This window comes from Mesocricetus auratus, unplaced genomic scaffold, assembly GCF_017639785.1.
Source record: "Mesocricetus auratus isolate SY011 unplaced genomic scaffold, BCM_Maur_2.0 Super-Scaffold_100011, whole genome shotgun sequence".
In the NCBI taxonomy this organism is placed as follows: Eukaryota; Metazoa; Chordata; class Mammalia; order Rodentia; family Cricetidae; genus Mesocricetus; species Mesocricetus auratus.
The window spans coordinates 19144717-19166806 of NW_024429195.1; positions in this window are offsets into that span (position 1 = coordinate 19144717).

The following is a 22090-nucleotide window of genomic DNA, read 5'->3' on the forward strand; positions in this document are numbered from 1 at the left end:
CATTTACTTTTTTCTCCTATAAACAGTAACTGGAAAAATACTGCATTTGGAGTTGAATATTATGAAGGAAGCTCCAATCAGGATAAAGGGACTAGAAATGAAAAATTGCAAATATTTCTCATTGACTAAGAACAGTATGCAAATATCAGAGAAGCTAGAAAATGTTAATGTGGCAGTAAAATTTTCTTAATCCACAGCGTTTAAAAGATGCCTACTAAGGTCATGACGTGAAGACACACAAGCTTACAATCCCATGGCCAGAGAGTCTGGGAAACAGAAACTTCATTTAGTGGCTGATCTAAGAAGAGGCAGACTCCCTTGGTTAAGTACTGAGCTGAACTCAAGAAAGCCAGTAACAGAGAGGGAGGACTGATGACCAAAGGGATTAAGACTGGGGTGGTTTAATCCCCAGAAACAGCTGACCTGACAAAGGTTAACTCTTGAATCCCAGGCATCAGCCTGGGAATCCAGCATGGCACTGATCAAGACCCCTGAATGTGAGTATCAGTGAGGATGCCTAGGTAATATATTGAGCCTTGGGCAGTAGATCAGTATTTATCCCAGGTATACAAATGGACGTTGGACTCCCATCCAACAATGTGAGATGAACTCTCACCCTGAACTCTTGGGGAAGAGTCTAGGCCCTGCCCTATATGAAATGACAGACTATGGACACCCCCATGGAGGGCCTCACCCTCCCTGGGGAAATGAGGGGATAATGAGTGGGGTTGGGGGTAGGGCACAGGAGGAGGGGAGAGAAAGGGAGAGGGACCTGGAACTGACTTGTGAAGCAACCTTGTTTCGTATCTAAATTTACACTGAAAAATAAATAAATAAATAAATAAATAAATAAATAAATAAATAAATAAAAGACGCCTACTACAATTTGATACAACATATGTAGTTATTACCCCTGGGTAATAGCTACTGAGAGCGTGAAACTTAGGTAGAAATTGAGGTGGGGGACTAGAAAAAGGGTTCAATAGTTATGAGTTCCTGCTGTTCTTCAAAGGGTATAAGTTTTGCTCCCAGTCCCGAGGAGAGGTGGTTCTCAAGTGCTTCTAACTACAGCTCAAGGGTAGATGATGCACTTGGACTGTGTAAATATAAACACTCATACTTTAAAAAGTAACAATAAGCCATTCATAAAAAAGTATCAGGTATAAAGAAAAATATATACAATGGGGCAGATGGAATCCTTTTCTTAAGCAAAGACTGAAATATTAAGCAAGTTTCAGGGGAAATTTGGCTATAGAACGGATGAAGATGCAGAAAAGGAAGCTGGTTTTGTTAGGGTTTTTATTCCTGCAATTAAACACATTGACCAAAAAACAAGTTGGGGAAGAAGGGCTCTATTTAACTTATACTTCTGTGACAGGACAGAAATTCAAACAGGACAGGAATCTGGAAAAATGAGCTGATGCAGAAGTCATATAGAGGTGCTGTTTATTGGCTTGTTCTTAATAGCTTGTTCAGTCTGCTTTCTTATATAACCCAGGAATCTCACCCCGGAGATGGCCCCACACAAAAGGGGCTTGCCCCTCCCCCTCAATAAATATTGAAGAAAATGCTTTACAGGCGTGCCTACAACCTGATATCATGGAGACATTTCAACTGAAATTATCTCCTCTCAGAAGACTCCAGCTTATGACAGCTTGACACAAAATAATCCAGGACAAGTCACCCATTGTCAGCTTGACACACAAATACATCACTGCCAATCCACAACATTTCATTTCTCATTCATGCCCAAGATCTCACTTTAAAAATGTAAATAAGTTCAAGAATATCAGTCTTTACACATTCAAATACATTAAAAGTTCAGTCTCTTTAAAATAGCCAATCTCTTTTCAAATTCAAAGTCTTTAAAGTTCAAAGTCTCTCAACTGTGAGCTCCTCCAGAATCAAAAATAAATCAGATACTTTGAGTTCAAGAGGGAAGAGCCAGAGCACAATCAATCAAACCAAAACAAAATTAAACTACAACAGTATAAGTAACTCAACAACCAGTGTCTGGGATTCACTCAGTCTCTGAGGCTCCTAAAAAGGGCATGAGTCACTTCTCTTACTTGCCCCCTGCAATACACAGTTTTTCTTCTAGGCTCCACCTGGATTCAGACCACTGCTGCCTTGTTGGTGGTCCTCCCATGTTACAGGTATCCCTAAAAATGCTTGGATCAGTATTTATCCCTGGCATACAAATGGATTTTGGGTACCCATCCCACAATGAGAGACTCACTCTCACCCTGGACTCTTGGGGGAGGGTCTAGGCCCTGCCCTAGATGAAATGACAAACTATGGACACCCCCATGGAGGGATTCACCCTCCCTGGGGAAAGGAGGGGAGTTGGGGGGATTGGTGGGAGGGCATGGGAGGAGGGGTGGGAAAGGGAGAGAGACCTGGGATTGACATGTGAAGCAACCTTGTTTCTTATTTAAATTTAAATTTAAAAAGAAAGAAAAAATGCTCGGATCTTCTGCAGCAACTGGATTGTTCTTGCACCAATAACCACTTATTGTCTCTCTTCATGGAGCCAAGCCTCAACTTTTCTGAATGACCTCTGGGACCTTGGGCTTTTAATGGCACTTAGTCTGCATTTTCACCAGTGGCTGCCTGGCCTCTAAGCATGCCAATTCTCTGTTGTCTTTCATGACCCCTTCCTTTCTTCAAAACCAGTAACACCTTTGTGGCTTTTACACTATGAAGTTGGGCTGTCAGCAGAAGGTTGGGCTGTCACCTCTGTACGATAGCTTCTGTGTACTCTCTGGAAACACTTCCAAGAAGATTTTGCCTTAATGATCTTGATATCTTCTTAATCAACACGAATTTTTCAGCTTTAGCCAACCAGCAAAGCCAAGGGTTCACTTTAGTAATTCTGGTATCTTGTTGCTTTTAGCTAAACCTTGAACCTCAACTAACTAGAACCATGGAATCTTAATTCCAAAAACCAAACCAAACCAAACAAATACAAAAGCAAATGGCAACAATAGAATTTTGAAACCTTCTTCTGAAACTTTACAAACAGCTCCCATCTTCTGCATTGCCCTCAACATTCATTTATTTTAAATACATTTATTTTATTTATTTCTTTATAATAGCTGATTTTTGGGATATTGGCATGTGTTTATATGATCTTTTTTATTTAGAAGCAATCATTTTACATACCAAGCCCCCCTTCCCTCTCCCTCCCATCCTCCCATGGCCTCTACAAGTTCCCCTCCAACCCACCTCCACCCTTCCATGGGGGATCATCAAAAGTCTGTCACATTATTTGGGGAAGAACCTAGGCCCTCCTCCATATATGTGGGCTGAAATAGTATCTCTCCATATGGGATGGGTTCCCAAAGTCCATTTGGGCACCAGGGATAAATACTGGTTCCACTATTAGAGGTCTCATAGACTGCCCAGACCTCCTAACTGGCACCCACATTAAAAGGATTTGGTTCAGTTCAATGCTGGTTTCCAAGCTTTACAACTGGGTTCCCTGTGCTCCACCCATTCCACTGTCCTCTCCATGGCGAGACCTTTCCTGCAACTCTGACAGACTTCATAACTCCATGAGGGAAGGCTAAATCTACTCACCCAAATCTCCGCAAATCTCAGCTGAGACACCCTCCTGGACCTAAGGACCTGCCAGATACCAGAACCCTTTGCTATTTAAACAAAAAGACGACGAAGAAAACAGAAAACAAAGGAACAAAGCATGCATCCAACAAAGAGAAACACAAGAATCAACATCTAGACCTATAATGACCACAGATCCAGATCCATAAATGTCAGTGTAAGAATACATTCAATAACAGAAAGGGCAATAGGGCAGCACCAGAACCCAATGACCGTACAACAACAATACCTGAACATTCCAATGCAGCACAAGAAAACGACTTTAAAATAAATATATGAAGATGATAGAGGCCCTTAAAGAAGAAATGAAAAAATCCCTTGAAGAAATCGAGGAAAAGTTTTTTTAAAGGTAAGAAAGCAATAAAAACATTAAAGAAAGTCAAGAAAAAACTATCAGACATGTGAAAGAAAAGGATCAAGACCTAAAAATTGAAATAGAAGCAATAAAGAAGACACAAACCAAGGGAATTCTGGTAATGAAAACTATGGGTAAGCAAGTAAGAGCTACATATGCAAGTATCACCAACAGAATAGAATAGATGATCTCAGGAATTGAGATATGATATAGCAGATATATTCATCAATCAAAGACAATGTTAAATCTAAAAGATTTTTAAGAGACACATCCAGGAAATCTGGGATATAACGAGAAGACCAAATATAAGAATAATAGGAACAGAAGAAGAAAAACAATGCCAGATCAAATGCATAGAAAATATATTCAACAAAATCATAGAAGAAAACTTTCCCAACCTAAAGAATGATATGCCTATAAAGGTAGAAGAAGCTTATTGAACACTAAATAAACTGATCCAAAAATTCAACAAACAAACCAACAAAGTTCAACTCCATTTGCCACATAATAATCAAAATATGAAACATACAGAATAAAGAAAGAATATTAAGAGCTGGAAAGGTAAGATGCCAAGAAACATATAAAGGCAGACCTATCAAACTTCTCAATGGAGATTCTACAAACCAGAAGAGCCTGAACAGACATTTTACAGACACTACAATGGATGCCAGCTTAGACTACTATACCCAGCAAAACTTTCAATTGTGATAAAGGCAGAAACCAGGATACTTCATGACAAAACAAAATTTAGACAATACCTATCCACAAATTCAGCCTTAGAGAAGGTACTAGAAGGAAAACTCCAAGCCAAGGAAGTTAGCTGCACCCAGGAAAACACAGGTGATAGATAATCACACCAGACCAGCAAAACGCAAAGAAGGCAAGACACATGTTACCAACAACAACAACAACAACAAAGTAACAGGAATTAATAATCCCTACTCATTTCTACCTTAATATCAGTTTGCCTAACAACACACACAGGCTAACAGAGTGGATAAGAAAGCAGGACCCATCCTTCTTTTGCATAAAAAGAAACACACCTCAGCTTCAAAAACAGGCATTTCCTCAGAGTAAACACTGGGAAAAAGATTTACCAATCAAGTGGACCTAAGAAGCAAGCTGGTATAGCTATTCTACTATCTAACAAAATAGACTGCAAATTAAAATTATTCAAAAGAAATGGAGGGCATTTTATATCCATTAAAGGAAAAATCCTTTAAGATGATGTTTCAATTCTGACCATTTATGCCCCAAATATGAGAATACCCACTTTTGTTAAAAAAATTACTAAAGCTTAATCACACACACTAATATTTGGAAGACTTCAACACCCCACTGTCACCAGAGGAAAAGTCTTCCAGACAGAAACTAAACAGAGAAATAAAGGAACAAACAGATGTTATGAGTCAAGTGAACCTAACAGAAATCTATAGAACATTTCACCCTAACACAAAAGAATATACCTTCTTCTTAGTACCTCGTGGAACCTTCTCGAAAACTGACCACACACTTGGCAACAAAGAAAACCTCTACAGATATAAAAAAAATAGAATAACTTCCTGTACCTTAACAGATCGCCATGGAGTAAAGATGGATTTCAACAAAAACACAAAAACCTACAAACACACGTAAAGCATACAACTCTCAACAGAATCACCAATGCGTCAAGGAATAAAGAAAGAAATTAAAGACTTCCTAAGATTTAATGAAAATGAAAGTATAGCATACCCAAACTTATGAGACACAATGAGATCAGTGCTAAGAGAAATGTTCATAACACTCATCTCATACTCTCACCTGAAAGTTATGCAACAAAAATAAGCAAACTCACCCAGGAGTAGTAGAAGGCAAGGAATAACCAAACTCGGGGCTAAAATCAATAAGATAGAAACAAAGACAACAATACAAGGAATCAACGAAATAAAGAGTTAGTTCTTTGAGAAAATCAATAAGACAAACCCTTATTAAACTAACTAAAGAGTGAAACAAATAATGGGACATAACAAGACACTGAGGAAATCCAGAGAACCATTAGGTCATACTTCAAAAATTTGTACTCCACAAAATGAGAAAATCTAAACAAAATGGACATTTTTTATTTATACCAGATAATAAAATTAAACTGAGACTATATAAACAATTTAAATAGAAGTAGTCATTATAAGTCTCTGAACCAAAAAAAAGTCCAAGGCCAGTTGGTTTCGCTGCAGAAATCTATAAGAATTTCAAAGAAGAGCAAACACCAATACTCCTCAAATTGTTTCACATAACAGAAATGGAAGGCGCATTGCAAAATTCTTTTTATGAGACTACAGTTTGTTTTATAACAAAACCACACAAAGACTCAGCAAATAGAATTACAGACCAATTGCCCTTATAATCATTGATGCAAAAAATACCCAATAAAATACTAGCAAACCCAATCCAAGAGCACATACAAAAGATTACCCACTATGATCAAGTAGGCTTCATCCCAGAGTTTCAAAGATGGTTCAACAACAACAACAACAAATAATCTGCCAATGTAGTCCATCATATAAACAAAATGAAAGAAAAAGAAACACATCTTATTAGATACTAAAAACGCCTTTTACAAAATTCAACATCCTTTCAGGATAAAGGTCTTGCATAGATCAGGGCTACAAGAAACATATCTAACCATGATAAAAGCAATATATGGCAAGCTGACAGAGTCAAAATAACAGGAAAGAAAACTCAAAGCAATTCCACTAAAATTAAGAACAAGACAAGGCTGTCCATTCTCTCGGTATCTATCCAAAATAGTAATCATAGTTCTACTAGAGAATTCCTACAACTTATAAAACCCATCAGCATGCTACTGACGCTTTGGAAGTCATTTGGGAACCTACTGCTCATACTGGGTTGCCTTACCAAGCCTTAATGCAAGGGGAGGAGCTTAGTCCTTCCTGAGCTTAGTGTGCCACCCTTTTTCAACAGCCATGTAAGCCTGATCCTTTCTGAAGAGAAACAGAGTGGGAGTGGAGGGGGAGGCAGAGGTATGGTGAAGGGAGGAAAGAAGGAATGGGAAACTGTGGTCAGGATGTAAAATAAATTAAAAAATTTAACTGATAAAAATGAAAACCAAACTGACATACAACAATTAAACAGCATGAGAACTTCCAGAAAACAATCAGATTCAGTATGATTTAGAAGTTAAATTTATTTTTGCTTACTTAACACTGGTAAGTTGTGTACTTATCTACCAATATATGCAACTCCAACACTGAGTAAAGCAATTTCATATGGGATGGTGACATAAAGTTTGTGGGTAGTAGAGTGATTGAAGTAATAGAACATCCTTTACTTGTGTGTGTGTTCATACATGTATATATTATAAAAGAGGATTTATATTAGCTTATGTGGTAATTGCTAGTACAACAATGCCTATATGCAGGCTGGAATGGCAAAACATGTAGTAGCTGCTCCATGAAATATGGTAACTCAGCATTCCTAACCCAGAGCTAGAAGATCCCTGGGCAATTCATACAATTGAATCCACATTTGAAGCCAAAGACACTAGAGTCTGGTAACAACAGAAGACAACATTATTAACACTAGACACACTATCTTCAGACCTGGTACCTGAGGCAACTTTTAGGATGTCCTGCACATTTTGATGATGGCTTTCTCCTATCTTGTACAAACCCAGATGTATGTCTCCCAGGTGACTCCAAATCCAGTCAGGTATACTATATGACTGAGCTTGTTGTCACTTTATGCTATACTTCATACACAATTGATATTGGTTCTGTTACAGAATTTTTTTCTGAATTCTTTTGGTTTCTTTGGGTTAATTTCAGAAGTTCTTTAAACAAAACAAACAATGAAGAGAAATCAGAATTTCTAACAAGAATATCATATTCTATTGCTGGGTAGACATCAATAAGTATCTGTTCATCTCAGATAGAGCACTAACAACAGAACAAAAAAATAATTGCAGCCAAGCCTGCCTTAATGAGTCAGTAAGTTTATCATAGTGACTTAAAAGAGAATAGGAAAGGGGTTGCCCATAAACAAGTAGTACAACTTAAAAATGCAACCAGACTCCCTCTAGCAGCTGCTGCTGCTGCTGAGTTTTCTTTTCTTGTATTATGCTACTTCCTCTTCCTTCTAAGAAAGAATGCTTCAATTCAGGTGATAGCTACAAGAAAGTTTTCTTATTTGCATATTCCTTGTAAAGAATTCTGTCCTTTACATTTTCTTTAACGTTTTACTCAAATTTAAAATACATATAGAAAATTTTACAACTCATAATAGTAGACTTCGCTAAAGATATCTTATTTAATTTAATTTATCATTATTATCAGGGATCATAAACTTTTCCTGTGCATTTGTGGATATCAGAGGACAAACTGTGGCAGTAATTTCCCCCATGTGAAAGTTGGTGTCCCCTTTTTATTATGTCGACCCTAAAATCAAACCCAGGAGGTGATAACTAGCTAACCATGTCCTGAACTCATGTATAGTTAACTATTAAATGAGTCATTGCCTTTAATTTCTTAAAAAATTTTAATTTCATGGACAAATTACAAATTATTATTACCTTATTTTCATGGAACAATAAAAATAGCATGGCTTTTGCCTACATAAATGTAATAAAAACATTATTAACTAGTTCATTTTAACTCCATTTTAAGTTTGAAAAGCTATTTGTCTACAGTAGAACTCATATCAAACCTAAAACAAACTATATACTCAGTAATTTTCATAGAATTTAGAAAACAGTAATGGGTGAGCACATGTTCTTTACTATGCAGAATGGAGGTTCTGTAGGTATATGTATAGGCCATGTGTATATACATATACTAGACTTACAAAGAATATGCTCTTATGTTTGCACAGAAGACAACAGTTCACAAAATTCTTTGTTTCTCACATAACAATGCTTCTCTCTTGTCAATGTACTGCTGATTTCCCATACCTAGGAATTTCCATTCTATGGTGGTGGCAGCAAAGTCACCCAACTGTGAAAAAATACCCAGGGAACAGAACTTAGATTCATTTTGGCTCAGGGCTTCCGTAACTGGCAGTCTAGGATTGCTTGACTGCTGCTTTGGGTTTTATAGTGAGGAACAGTGTCATGGAAGGATAAGGAGGGCTGAAGGGCAAAGCTATGCACAAGGCAATAGGCAGCAGAGAGAGAACAGGACAGGTCAAGATGTGGTTCTGAGGAGTATGTTCCCAGTGATCTATTTCATCCTTCTAAGGTCAAGCTCATCATCAGAAAAAAAAGCCTTTTTGATGGTATTGGAAAGTATGTTCAGGACCTCATACTGATAGGCAAGGGTTCTACCACTCAGCTACATCCCCCCATTTCAGCCCAGCCACATCAGGTTCTACCACCTGCCCTTCATACTACCAGCTAGGGTCAAAGCCCTCAACACTTAAGATTTAAGGAACATTTAAGGTATAAATCGTAACACAAAATAGTATTGTGCCTGTCCATCCCTGAGCATGTAGCTGTGGTTCTTGCAATGTGAATTTGGTGATTCTCAACTAAGTGTCTCACTTCTGGACTATGTAAAGCTCTTTCATGCTCTGTAATGGATTCTTCTGTGCTTAAATACCAAAATTCAGGGAATTTCTTTTCCTTCTTACTGTACCATATCCAAGTGTTTTGTTGTAAGAAATAAACACAGAGTAACTTACTTGATAAAAAAAAAGGCTGGAAGGCAATTAATTTTAACAAAGGTAATACTAAGAAATCATCATATAAGAGGTGTAGGCTACACATAAGCACCTGAAAATGAAAGCCCTGGGAATGTTATGATAGCAGACACTCATTCCAAATCCTCTTTATTGTAAAGGGCAATTGACCCAATGGTGTTATAACGATCTTATTTTCATCTTGTATCTCAAGTTCTACCTCCCTTATGACTTCAAGGCTGTCAAACTGCATTCATGACTACAAGAAGAACACAGAGCACAGGGTACAGTTGCTGACAACAAAGAAATGTGAGTTCCCTTCCCTTTGGGAGTGCTTTAAGGTGACTTTCCCAGGGTTTGATTCTAAACAGCAACAGGAAATTGGTTTTATTCCATCCAAAACAAGGAAAGAAGTGTGAAATTTTCACAAAAAGTCGGGATTTTGATAGCTCAGTACTAGTTGTTCCCAATTAACGGCAAGCCGTCCATAGAAAGAGTAGAGGGAGATGGGTTCCCCAGAGCAGGTTTTCTCATTCTGAACTGAGTATCTCAGTCCTAATGCACAGACTGCTGTGGTGACATGTGGTCTACACCAACACAGCAGAAGCGATCTCTCTAGTTTGACCACTTTGTCATTTTTAAAGTCCATTCCTGGAACAAACTAGAGATAAAATACCACAAATACATTACAGTTACAAGGAAAGTGACCAAGCTGAACAATGGATACAGCTTATGTAAAAGACAAACAAACAAAATAATCTTAATGAACAAGAAATTTCTCAGTGCCTTACCTATATTTATTTATTATTATTTTCAATTGTTCAATCCTCTACTTTTTTGCTAGTGACTGAGCAGGGTTTTGTCCATGATGACCATGTTCTTACCAATAAACTGCAGCCCCAGCTGTGAAATACTGTTTGTACAATGGCTTCCCAGAGGTGTGAATTTGCACCTTTCCAAGTGTCATGTTTATTGAGGGCCAAATCAGAATCTTTTACCTTTTTTTCAATACAATAGAGCCAATTAAAGTTCCTCCTTTTCATTAAAACAAAAATAATTAGTAAAATTATTTTCAGAATGCACTACCTGGAACTAAATTTACCTTCATGACTAACTTAAACAATTGTGTTTACACAGCATGGAGAACTGCCAAAGAGGGGGAAAAAGGTTTTACATTGAAAATATAGATTGCATGAGGAACAAACACCACAAATGTTTGATGCTTTGTTCCTTTCAGACATTAAGAGAAAAAGAAAAAAAACTAGTGAACTTCAAAAATATCTATTGTAAGCCTATAAATTTTTCTCCACAGGATTTGCCGGTTATTCAAAGAACACACATCATTTCATTAAAGATAATTAAGCCACACTATGAACGCACAATTACAAAGACTTGGAAAGCTGTCTAGATATCCGTTCTGCTCTAAAGTCAATTTGTCTCTGCTTTCGCAGCATGCCAGGAAAAATTGCATTACTTCTAGGATTAATGTAGAGCATCAACCTGAATTGAGCAGCTTCATTCACAAATCCCTTCAGCTTACATTAATCTAAAGCATTCGACACTGGCATGGTGCTAAGTGAGGGAAAGGAAAGAAGGAAATCTATATAGTTCCTGATATTAAAACGTTGCTGTCAGACTAAACTCTGGGAAAATATTATCTTCCTACTCATTCAGATGAACATTGAAAAGAATTCTCAAAATGCCATCACTTTGAATGTTTCAGTCTAGGCATCATTGGTAGCACAATTTGTATATCTGATAAGGCTTATACATCTAAAAGCAAAATGAATTCTTACAGAAATTCTTATTTATTTTTTATTCTGTTATATCAACTTTAATTCATTAAGATATTGCTTTAATATTTGAACATCATCAAAAAACATATAGAGAAGTCTCCACCCAATCCTTTAATAAGATACTCCAACTCACTATTTCTCAGTTATCACAGAAATTGACAATTCAAATGTGATTGACTTCATTTGTATTCCATAATCTCTGCTTAATATACTGCCCATAAATAAAAATTAAAAACTCTATTCAGCTTTCTCCCATACTTAGGTGTATATCTCAAACATCTTGTTTTCCTCATCCTTATGTGTGATGGGTAAGGCTTCAAGATGTCTCCAGAAAACAAATACTGTAAATAAGAAAGTCATTATTGGACTCATCTTCAGTTCAGTATACCTCTAAAAGAAAAGAAGGGGGACCATATAAAGGTTTGCAGACATCTATCTAAGGAATTTAAAGATATAAGGAATCCCATACATGAGCCACAGAGAAGTGAAGGGAAGCAACTACTTCTCCAGAAGCTCCAGGTGAAACGGTGTCCAAAGACAACCCACACTGAATATTATCATATTCACGGTGCACAGGAAAACATACTTCAAGGTTCCAAGTCTAATATTTGTACCATAAAAGAGAAACAGAAGGTCAACTCCTAGGTGAGACTATGAACAGGGACTGCTGGGATTTAATTCATACTGCAGTGGCATTCAACCATTTTCTGAAAGGGAAGATCTTTCAAAGTGTTACTTGATGCTTTAAGGGGGAGATGAAAATGTAATGACAATATCCCATGTCCTTTGTGTTTTTCATTTACAGGCAGCTTTGTGTTTTCAATTTAAAGACAGTACATTATTCAAATTCAGAGAGTCCTTCCTGCTCATGTAAATCATGGCTGTCATGTAGAGGAGATGTTGTTTCATTTGAGGTGGAAATGAAGCTTCAGAGCCCCTAAATTGGCTCAAGTCATAAAACTTGATTTATGACTGTTAAATGTATGGGGCAATTATCAACACTTATGTGATACAGATGAGTCATCAACAGCAGGAGATGATCAGTAAGAGCCCAGGAGACTTATTTTCAAGATAACTTGAGTCTAAAAATTTGGGTTTATATATGGGTTATAAATGAAAAGACTCACGAGTGTTTGAATTATGACATATTTGGACAGGTGGGGATCTCCTATGAGAGTGGACCTGGATGGTGTGGAAGGAAAGGTTTTTGACTTAGGACATATTGAACACAGTTACACACTGAGGCACAAGCACCTTGGAAAACATGAAGGAAAGGAAGAATTAGTTGCTGAATCAAGATGCCCAAGGAGGTAGTCAGAAAGAATTACAATTGAAAACATGAATCAGCATTAGAATTTAGAAAGTAGGCTTCTCCTTTGCATTTCTTTTATTTCCGTCCTTTGCATTCTTAAATAAACTCCTGCAGAGACTATTCACTGGCCCAAATTCAACTTCTGATCACTTAAGGCATGTTTTAATGGCTTTTGTCGTGGTTGCTGTTGGTGGTGGTGTCCTTTTTTTTTTTTTTGGAGGGGGAGTGCCTTTGTTTTTATTTTGTGTCTGGTTTTGCATGCTAATGACAGAATCCTGAGTGATTAAAACCATGACAAGAATCTTCCATTTGTTTGTAAGTTTGGGTGCAGATAAGGGTAAGTTTATGTGACTCTTTGGGAAGTATCCAACTCCAGATTACTTCTCTGAACTAGAATATTGCCTCTAGAAGGAATGGATAAAACACGCCTGGGATTTAGGCTTGAGCAAATGTTAATGGTCAGTTTGACAATCTCATATTAAATGAGAGAGGACCCCTTGAGTATTCCTGTGAGGAGATTATCTTGACAGATATAACTGATGTAAGAAGAACATATGAGGTTCCCTTCCCTGACGGGAATCCTAGACTATATCAATGACAACAAGCACTGAACAAAATTTATTCACTCCTCCCTCTGCTCCTGGATTATGGATCATTTCTCACAGCTGTTTCACTTTCCTGCAGTCATGAATTCACTGACAGGTGGACTGTACTCCACAACTGTCAGTTGAAATAACCCTTCGTCCCTTAAATAACTCGTCTTGGGATATTTTATCACAGCAATAGCAAAAGAGACTAACATAAGCATGGTGATGTGTGGCATGGTAGAAGAGATTTTACATTGTAGAAATATAGACTTAAATGAGTTTAAAGAAACAATGCTTAGACTTTTCCACAAGAGATAAGATGAAATTTAAATAAAATATGAGTAAGAATATTAATTTTCTCAAAGCAGTTTTCTAAGAAGTGTTTATTTTTATGAACATCGGTTTCCTTTTTGCTTCATATCTATTGTTATTAGAATTGGTAACACACACAATATATATATACCGTCTGTGGCCTTGTCAGGGAGCAGCAGGTGGCAATTGTGGTTCAAAGTGTCAGTCTACAAGGAGGGAACTCTCAGATAGGTAAATCTCATTTAGACAAGACCATATAACTACATACCCCAGAATGTCTTTTTCATGTGCTGTGTCTTTATGAGTTTGTTAGTGCAATATTCCTCTAGTATCTAGCATGGTGTGAGTAAATATGGGAGATCTCCACTGCCTGTAACATAGTGTGATTTACCTCATGGAAACATCCCATTCTACTCGGCATTTTTATTTGTTGATTGTCAGGAAGATGACTCCTCCTTAAACTATACTATTTAATTGATAATAATAATGATAACTTATACAGAGTTTTGATGAATAAAAATAATACAAAGAAATGCTACACAGCCAGGGCCTGTGAGTTTCACACAAGGAACTACATAGATTGTAGGTCAAGTTAGTGATTAAGAAAAAGAATTGAGTACCTGTAGCCCAGATAGTTCAAATTCTTTTAACCTTAATGTTGGATGAAGTGTTCACAGGTTTTGGAGTACATCACAGCAGAAGCAAAGCTTTGAAAGTAATAAAGTGAGACTAAGATGTTTTTGTTAAGTAGTTTACAAGTGAAAATCCCATGAAGACAGTCTAAAGTTTTAGAAAGACACATAGTTGTTACGATCAGAGTACAAGAGCAAAGCTGCCCAATTACCACTGGCTGATGTACCTTTCTTGCTAGGATTGGTTGATGACCAAAGGTGATGATTAATTCCTTATAACCATTTCTGTCCTCAATCTCCTGATACAAAAAAAAAAGAATTATTAATGAGTGACTATGTATCCTAAAGTTTTAAAGTACAGCTGACTGATTCTTTTTCATATATAAAAGTTTAGGTTTGTAATTACTTTAAGATTCCTGATAAGACTATCTTTCAGGATAGCTAATAATGTAATTGATCGTTTCTTTGTAACTGCATAATGTATCCTGCCAGTAAAAGACCTGAGAAGAATACCTTGTTTACCTACACAGTTAATCTAGAAAAACTTGGTTTGGTATGAATGTATGTAACTTCTTGGGATAATTTGTTTTTCACCTGTAGTACCTAAAATGTGTAATTTTGTAAAGGAGATAAACATGTTTTTACATGTATTCATTATAATCATTCATTTGAAATTCCTATGTGGACTGAAAAACTTTGCTGGATTATTTAAGTTGTAGAAAGAAAGTTTATAGTAGAAAGAACATGAGAAAAACTGAGAATAAATAAGGAAGCCATTAAGAGAATATGTGAACATCTTTCCCCCTAAACCCTCTCAGATAGAAAAATCTTAGCTTATGCCAACTCCATGGATTCCTTTCAAGACCTTGTGCTGCTAGAAGCTGGTATCCCAGACATCAGTAATTCAAAAACATATTACATGATCTACAATCTATATCACTGTATTCTTTGTATTAACCAGGTAAATGGCATTCAGCAAGCTTCCTTCAAAAAAGTTTTTTAAAAAAGCCTTTCATCCGGTGTGTGTGTGTGTGTGTGTGTGTGTGTGTGTGTGTGTGTGTGTGTATCTATGTGTGTATGTATGTATATATGTATATGTTTGTGTGTATACATATATCTGTTTCTCTCCAAAAAAAATGTTCTTTTCAATCCACTTTCAATTAAGAATCAGTAATGAATACTTATAGAATTCTTACTGGCCTTGTTTGCATGCAAATTGATTACTAATAGTCTGTCTTCAAACAAAGAGTTATTTTTCACATTATCTCTGAAGGAAAATAGATACACTTTATGGGATTTTTTTTAACTTTGGTACTTTACCTAGATGATTTCTATTCAATTACAAATACATAGTTTATAAGTGTAATTTATATGGGATATTAAATCATATATGAGTACAAACACACTCTACATACACACTATGGACAATAGTAACAAGTTCTAAATTAAATATAATTCATAAAAATGAAAGCAGTCATATAAATTAATTCTGTATGTCTTAGAAATCTTTTTTCTTTTTTTGTAAATCAGTATAATCAAAATAAGCTGAAGTGTCAAGTAAAACTAAAGTTTTTCCCTTTACTCATCATACTTTATGTAAACTAATGTACTAAACACTAGAACATTAAATGAATAGAAAGTGTTTGATCTACATATGAAGATACAGGATACTTAATTTTATATTGTTTTTTTCAGTGTGCATCTCTTCTTTTTCCCTGAATATAAATTCTTTTCTCATACAAAACCTATGCCGATCATTGTTTCCCCTCCCTGTACCCCTGCGAGTTCCTCCTAACTTGACCTCCCTTTTGGATCTACTCCCTTTCTGTATCTCATTAGAAAAGGCTTCTAGAAGATAACATCAAAATAAAATATAAGATGAAACAAAAACTATCATACTGAAGTTGGACAAGGTAATTTAACAGGAGGAAAAAAATCCCAGATCCATTCCTCACTGTCAGGAATTCCATAAAAATACTGAGCTAGTAGCTACAAAATGTATGCAGAGCACCTGGTGCAGACTTGTGGAGGTACTGTGTTGCTAATTCAATCTTTATGAGATCATATGTACCTTGCTTAGCTGAATCAGAAAGCATTATTCTCCCAATGTCCTCCATCCTTTTGGGCTCTTACAATATTTCCATCTCCTATTCTGAAGAAATCCCTGAGCTCTGAGGAAAGGGATATGATGGAGACCTCCAATTTACACTACCCACATAATGTCTGGCTGTGGGTCTTCGCATCTGTTTACATCTGCTGTTGGAGGAAAACTCTCTGGTGATGACTGGATAAGGCATTGAACTATGAGAATGGTAGAATATCATTAGGAAAATTTTGTTTTTTTTTCTATTTTATTTTTTGATTTAAATTAGAAACAAGTTTGTTCTATATGTCAATCCCAGTTCCCTCTCCCTCCCCTCATCTCTTGTTCTCCACTATCCCATCCCTTTTCTGCTCCCCAGGGAGGGTGAGGCCTTCCATGGGGGATCTTCAAAGTCTATCATATTATTTAGAGCAGGGCCTAGGCCCTCCCCGTGAGTCTAGGCTGAGAGAGTTTCCCTCTATGTGGAATGGACTGCCAAAGTCCATTTGTTTGTATAGTAGGGATAAACACAGATCTACTACCATAGGCCCCATAGATTGCTGAGGCCTCCTCACTGGCACCAACAATCAGGGTTTCTGGATTAGTCCTTTGCTGGTTTCCCAGCTATCAGTCTGGGGTCCATGAGCTTCCCCTTGTTCAGGTCAGCTGTTTCTGTGGGTTTCACCTGCCTGGTCTTGACCACTTTGCTCATTACTCCTCCCTCTATGCAACTGGAATTCAGGAGTTCAATTCAGTGTTGAGCTGTGGGTGTCTACTTCTGCTTCCATCAGCTACTGGGTGATGTCTCTTGGATGGCGTATAAGGAAGTCATCAATATTATTTTCAGGGAAGGGTATTTAAGGTAGTCTTTCTACTATTACTTAGATTGTTAGTTGGTTTAACCTAGGTCTCTTGGCTACCTAGTCTCTGGTTCTTGTTTATACAAGCAGTGTTGGGTTTGATTTCCTTCTCCTGGAGTAAACCTTCAATCAACTCAGATATTGGTTGGTTACAACCCCAAGCTCTATGCCACTCTTATCCAATCATATTTTCCAAGCAAGACAGGTTGTAGATAGAAGCTTTTGTGGCTGTCTTGATGTTCAGGTTTCTCTTTCAGCTGCCTACCAAGTACCTTCCCTCATCAAAGACACTAAAACATAGGAGGAAGGCTCCATGAACACCACCTTTGTATCTGCATGCTCAATGAATCGTATGAGTGTTGTGCTAGGCAATGCCCCAATCCCTTTCATTTTGCCAAGAGCAGCACTTTGTTTTGGCAACAATATAAGTTGGCAGGGAATTTCCATGGGGCCCCTAGACCAACAACTCAAGTGAATGCAACCCAGTCCCACATCTTGAACCTCTGCCTAGCTTCAAGAGATGGTCAGTTGAGTCTTCATATCTCCTATTTTGAAGAGTTCTCATGAGGGTCACTTTCATACAGTCCAGAAAGTTTCCAAGGCGATAGGTTTCAACACTAGATCCCCAAATCCCATCTACAATTCCAGTCATCTCTCCCTGCACTCTCTCCACTCCAATTCCCCACTATATCTGATCCCGTGCTCCTGTCCCCATGTTCTTCCAGTCTGCCTGCAAAATCTATTCTATTCCTGCCTTCCAGGGAGACACTTGCATTCCTGTAGACTCTTACTCTTTACCAAACATCTCTGGTTCTATGTTTATAATGAGTGAATACTTACTATATTTGTATTAGTGGGTCTGGGTTACCTCAATCAAGACAACTTTTGAAATTCCATCCATTTGTGTACAAGTTTCATGATGTCATTTTTTTACAGCTGACTAATCCTACATTGTACAAATGTACATTTTCTTCATCCATTCTTTTTTTAACTTTTTTTTATTACTTTAATTTTAAATAGCTTGCTTCACATGTCAATCCCAGTTCCCTCTCACTCCCCTTCCACCATCCCCCCCAGCCTTCCACCCTATCCCCACTTCCTTCCACATAGGGGATATCCAGAGTCAGTCACTTCACTCAGGGCAGGGTCCAGGCACTCCCCTAAGAGTCCAGGCTGAGACAGCATCCTGCTTTGTGTTATGGACACATGAAGTTCGTTTCTATGCCAGGGATAAACACTGATCTACTGCCCAGGGCCCCATAGGTTGCCCAGGCCTACTCACTGACTCTCACACTCAGGGGGTCTGGATCAGTCCCATGCTGGCCTCCCAGCTGTTGAGGGACGTTTCCAGTCTCTAGCTATTATATAAAGCAGCAATGAACATGCTTGAGCAAGTGTCCTTGTGGTGGGATGGAGCTTCCTTTTGGTCTTGAGGTACATTGATACTCAATTTTCTGAAGAACCACCATTTTTATGTCTCTAGTGGCTGTACAAGTTTCCATTCCTGCAAGCAAGAGAGAAGTACTCCCTTTGCTCCACATCAGTGTCACCATGAGCTGTCACGTGTGTTACTGACCTTAGTCACTCTGAAAAACTGATTTGCATTTTCTCTGAAGGCTAAAGATGCTGAACATGTCTTTAAGTATTTCTCAGCCATTTGAGTTTTCTCTATTGGGAATTCCTCTATGTCAAATTTTGATGGGATTTTGTAGATTGCTTTTGTTAGAATGGCCATTTTGTCTATGTTAATCTTACCAATCCAGGAACATAGGATATCTTTCCTTGTGATACCTTCTTCAATATCTTTCTACAAGAACTTGAAATTTTTATTACACAAGTCTTTAAATTGTTTGTTTCTTTAGGCCAAGGTATTTTATATTCTTTGAGGCTATTGTGAAGCATGTTGTTTCCCTGATTCCTTGCATAGTTCTTTTGCCATTTGTATATAGGAGGGCTACTGACTTTTCAGCTAATCTTGTATCCAGATTTGTTTACCAGCTGCAGGTATTCCCAAATGGATTTTTAGGATAACTTATTTATACTATCATATCACATACAAATACTTTTTCCTCTCCAGTTGGTAGCCCCTTGATTTCCTTTAGCTGTTTTTGATTGTTTGTTTGCCTTTTTACCCTAGACAAAACCTTAATTACTATATTGAATGGATAAGAAAGAGTGGATAGCCTTGCCTTGTGTCTGATTTTACTGGAATTGCTTTAAGGTTCTCTCCATTCAGTTTGATATTGGCTATAGGCTTGGGGTAAATTGCCTTTATTATGTTTAGTTATGTCACTTGTATCCATGATCTTTCTAAGTCTTTTATCATAAAGGGGTGATTCATTTTGTCAAAGGCTTTTTCAGCATCTAATAAGATGTTTTTTGTGGGATTTTTTTTTCTTTCAGTTTGCTTATATGGTGGATTACGTTGGCATGTTCTCATATGTTAAGCCATCTCTGTTTCTCTGTGGGATGAAGCCTACTTGGTCATGGTCAATGATTGTTTTTGGTCTTTTCTTGTATTTGGTTTGCCATTATTTACTGAGAATTTTTGCAACAATGTTCATGAGGGAAATGTGTCTGTAATTCTCTTTCTTTTCAAGTCTTTGTGTGGTTTGGATATCCGGGTGACTGCAGCTTCATTAAAAGAATTCTGGAATTTTCTTTCTGCAAGTACTGGTGCTAATTCTTCTTTGGTAGTCTGGTGGAATTCTGTGCTAAAACCATTTTGTTTAGGACTTTTTTGTTGTTGATGATGGCTTTTCATGACTGTTTTACTTCTTTAGGAATTATAGATCTATCTAAATTTTTATCTTGATTTACCTTTGGTAAGTTGTTTTCATAAAGAAAATATTTCCAATTTTGTGGAGTCCTAGTTTTTAAAGTGTCTCCTTATGATAGTCTGAATTTCCTCAGTTTTGTTGTTATCCCTTTTTATTTCTGATTTTGTTAATTTGGAAATATTTTTTAAATTCTCTCTCTTCCTTTTACTTATTGTGGATAAGGGTTTGTCTATCTTGTTGGTTTTCTCAAAGAACCCACACTTTGTTTCATTGATTCTTCATACGATGGTGGTGGTGGTTTTGTGTGTGTGTGTGTGTGTGTGTGTGTGTGTGTGTGTGTGTTTCTCTCCTTTTGATTTTTCTGCTCTGGGATTATTTGTTGGCCGTAGGGTTTTTCCTTTTCATGAGTATACTTAGTCTCCTTCAGCTGCAATTTTCCTTGTAGCAACTTCTATAGGGTTGAATTTGTAGATAGACCATGTTTAACTTTGACTTTATCTTGAAATATCTTATTTTCTCCATCTATGGTGATTGAAAGTTTTCCTGGGAATAGCATCTGGGCTAGCATCTGTGGTTCTTGGATGCTGATGCACATCTGTCCAGGCCCTTTTGGCATTTAGAGTCTTCACTGAGAAGTCAGGTATAATTCCATAGTTCTGCCTTTATCTGTTACTTGGTCTTTCTCCCTTGAAGCTTTTAATATTATTTCTTTATTATTTTTTAATTTTTTTTTTGGTTTTACGAGACAGGGTTTCTCTGTATTGTTTTGGAAGCTGTTGGTCCAGCCCGGCCTCGAACTCACAGAGATCCACCTGCCTCTGCCTCCTGAGTGCTGGGATTAAGGGTGTGCGCCTTTGTCTGGGACAAAGCAACAAGTAAGGAATGCATGTTAGAAGATTTGTGGAATCAACAGAAGATGAGAGCAGGGAAGCAGGGAAGGATGGATGTTGTGCTGCACAGCTGAGGATGAGACTGGAGGATTGGATCTGGGGGGAAAAAGAGAGAAGAGAAAGTCTGTGCTAAATCCACCCGGTTTTCTAGTAGGTAGGCAGAGAGTGGGTGCTAGAGTTGGGGGCTGGGAAGAGTGAGAGTTGGAAAGATATATTAAGAGAGGATGGTCTGGGGATTCCATAAGAGATGTAGGAAAGGGGAATGGAAGGCTGAAGCTGGTTTCTGTTGCAGTGCTAGGGACAAGACTGTGACATTGAGTCAGAGGACACTTTAATTTTGTTTTCATCGGAGCTTTACAAAATAGCGTTAAAAGCCGGGCTTTGGTGGCCCACGCCTTTAATCCCAGCACTCGGGAGGCAGAGGCAGGCGGATCTTTGTGGTTCGAGACCAGCCTGGTCTATAAGAGCTAGTTCCAGGACAGCCTCCAAAGCCACAGAGAAACCCTGTCTCGAAAAACGAAAAAAAATAGCGTTAAAATATTTATTACCGACAGTCATCAATTTACAAGTAATTTTGTTACTAAATGTCAATTTATAAGAAGCAGTTTTAAGATATGCTGCTCATTTTTCTATAATGTCACAAAAGTGTTACCAAGTTCCTTCACTGCCACATAAAGATATTTTTCTGTAAATAGTCAAAATTGTATTGTTGACAGCTGAAAAAAATTAGAAAAAGCAATATGACTATTTCACATCCTTGAGCATATGGATATTGGGTAACCTAAAGACATGCTACTCATACATATAAATGTGTTCAACTGTTGTATTAAATGCAGGCCCTAATATATAAAGGTTATCTGTGTCTTTTTTCTGAGAAAACAAACAGGAATACAACTGTGTATTTAAATTTGGATTTTAAGATACTTTAATATCCTTAGAAGTGTTGGGCGTTGGTGGCACATACCTTTAATCCCTGCACTCAGGAGACAGAAGCAGGCGAATCTCTGTTAGTTTGAGGCCAGCCTGGTCTACAGAGCAAGTTCCAGGACAGCCTCCAAAATAATACAGAGAAACCCTGTCTCGAGAAACCAAAACAAAAAACCCAAAAAACCCAAAATATATCCTTAGAAGTGTAGTCAGTTTCCATTGTCTTTTGTCACTTACAATTAAGCTGTTAACCCATTCAGAA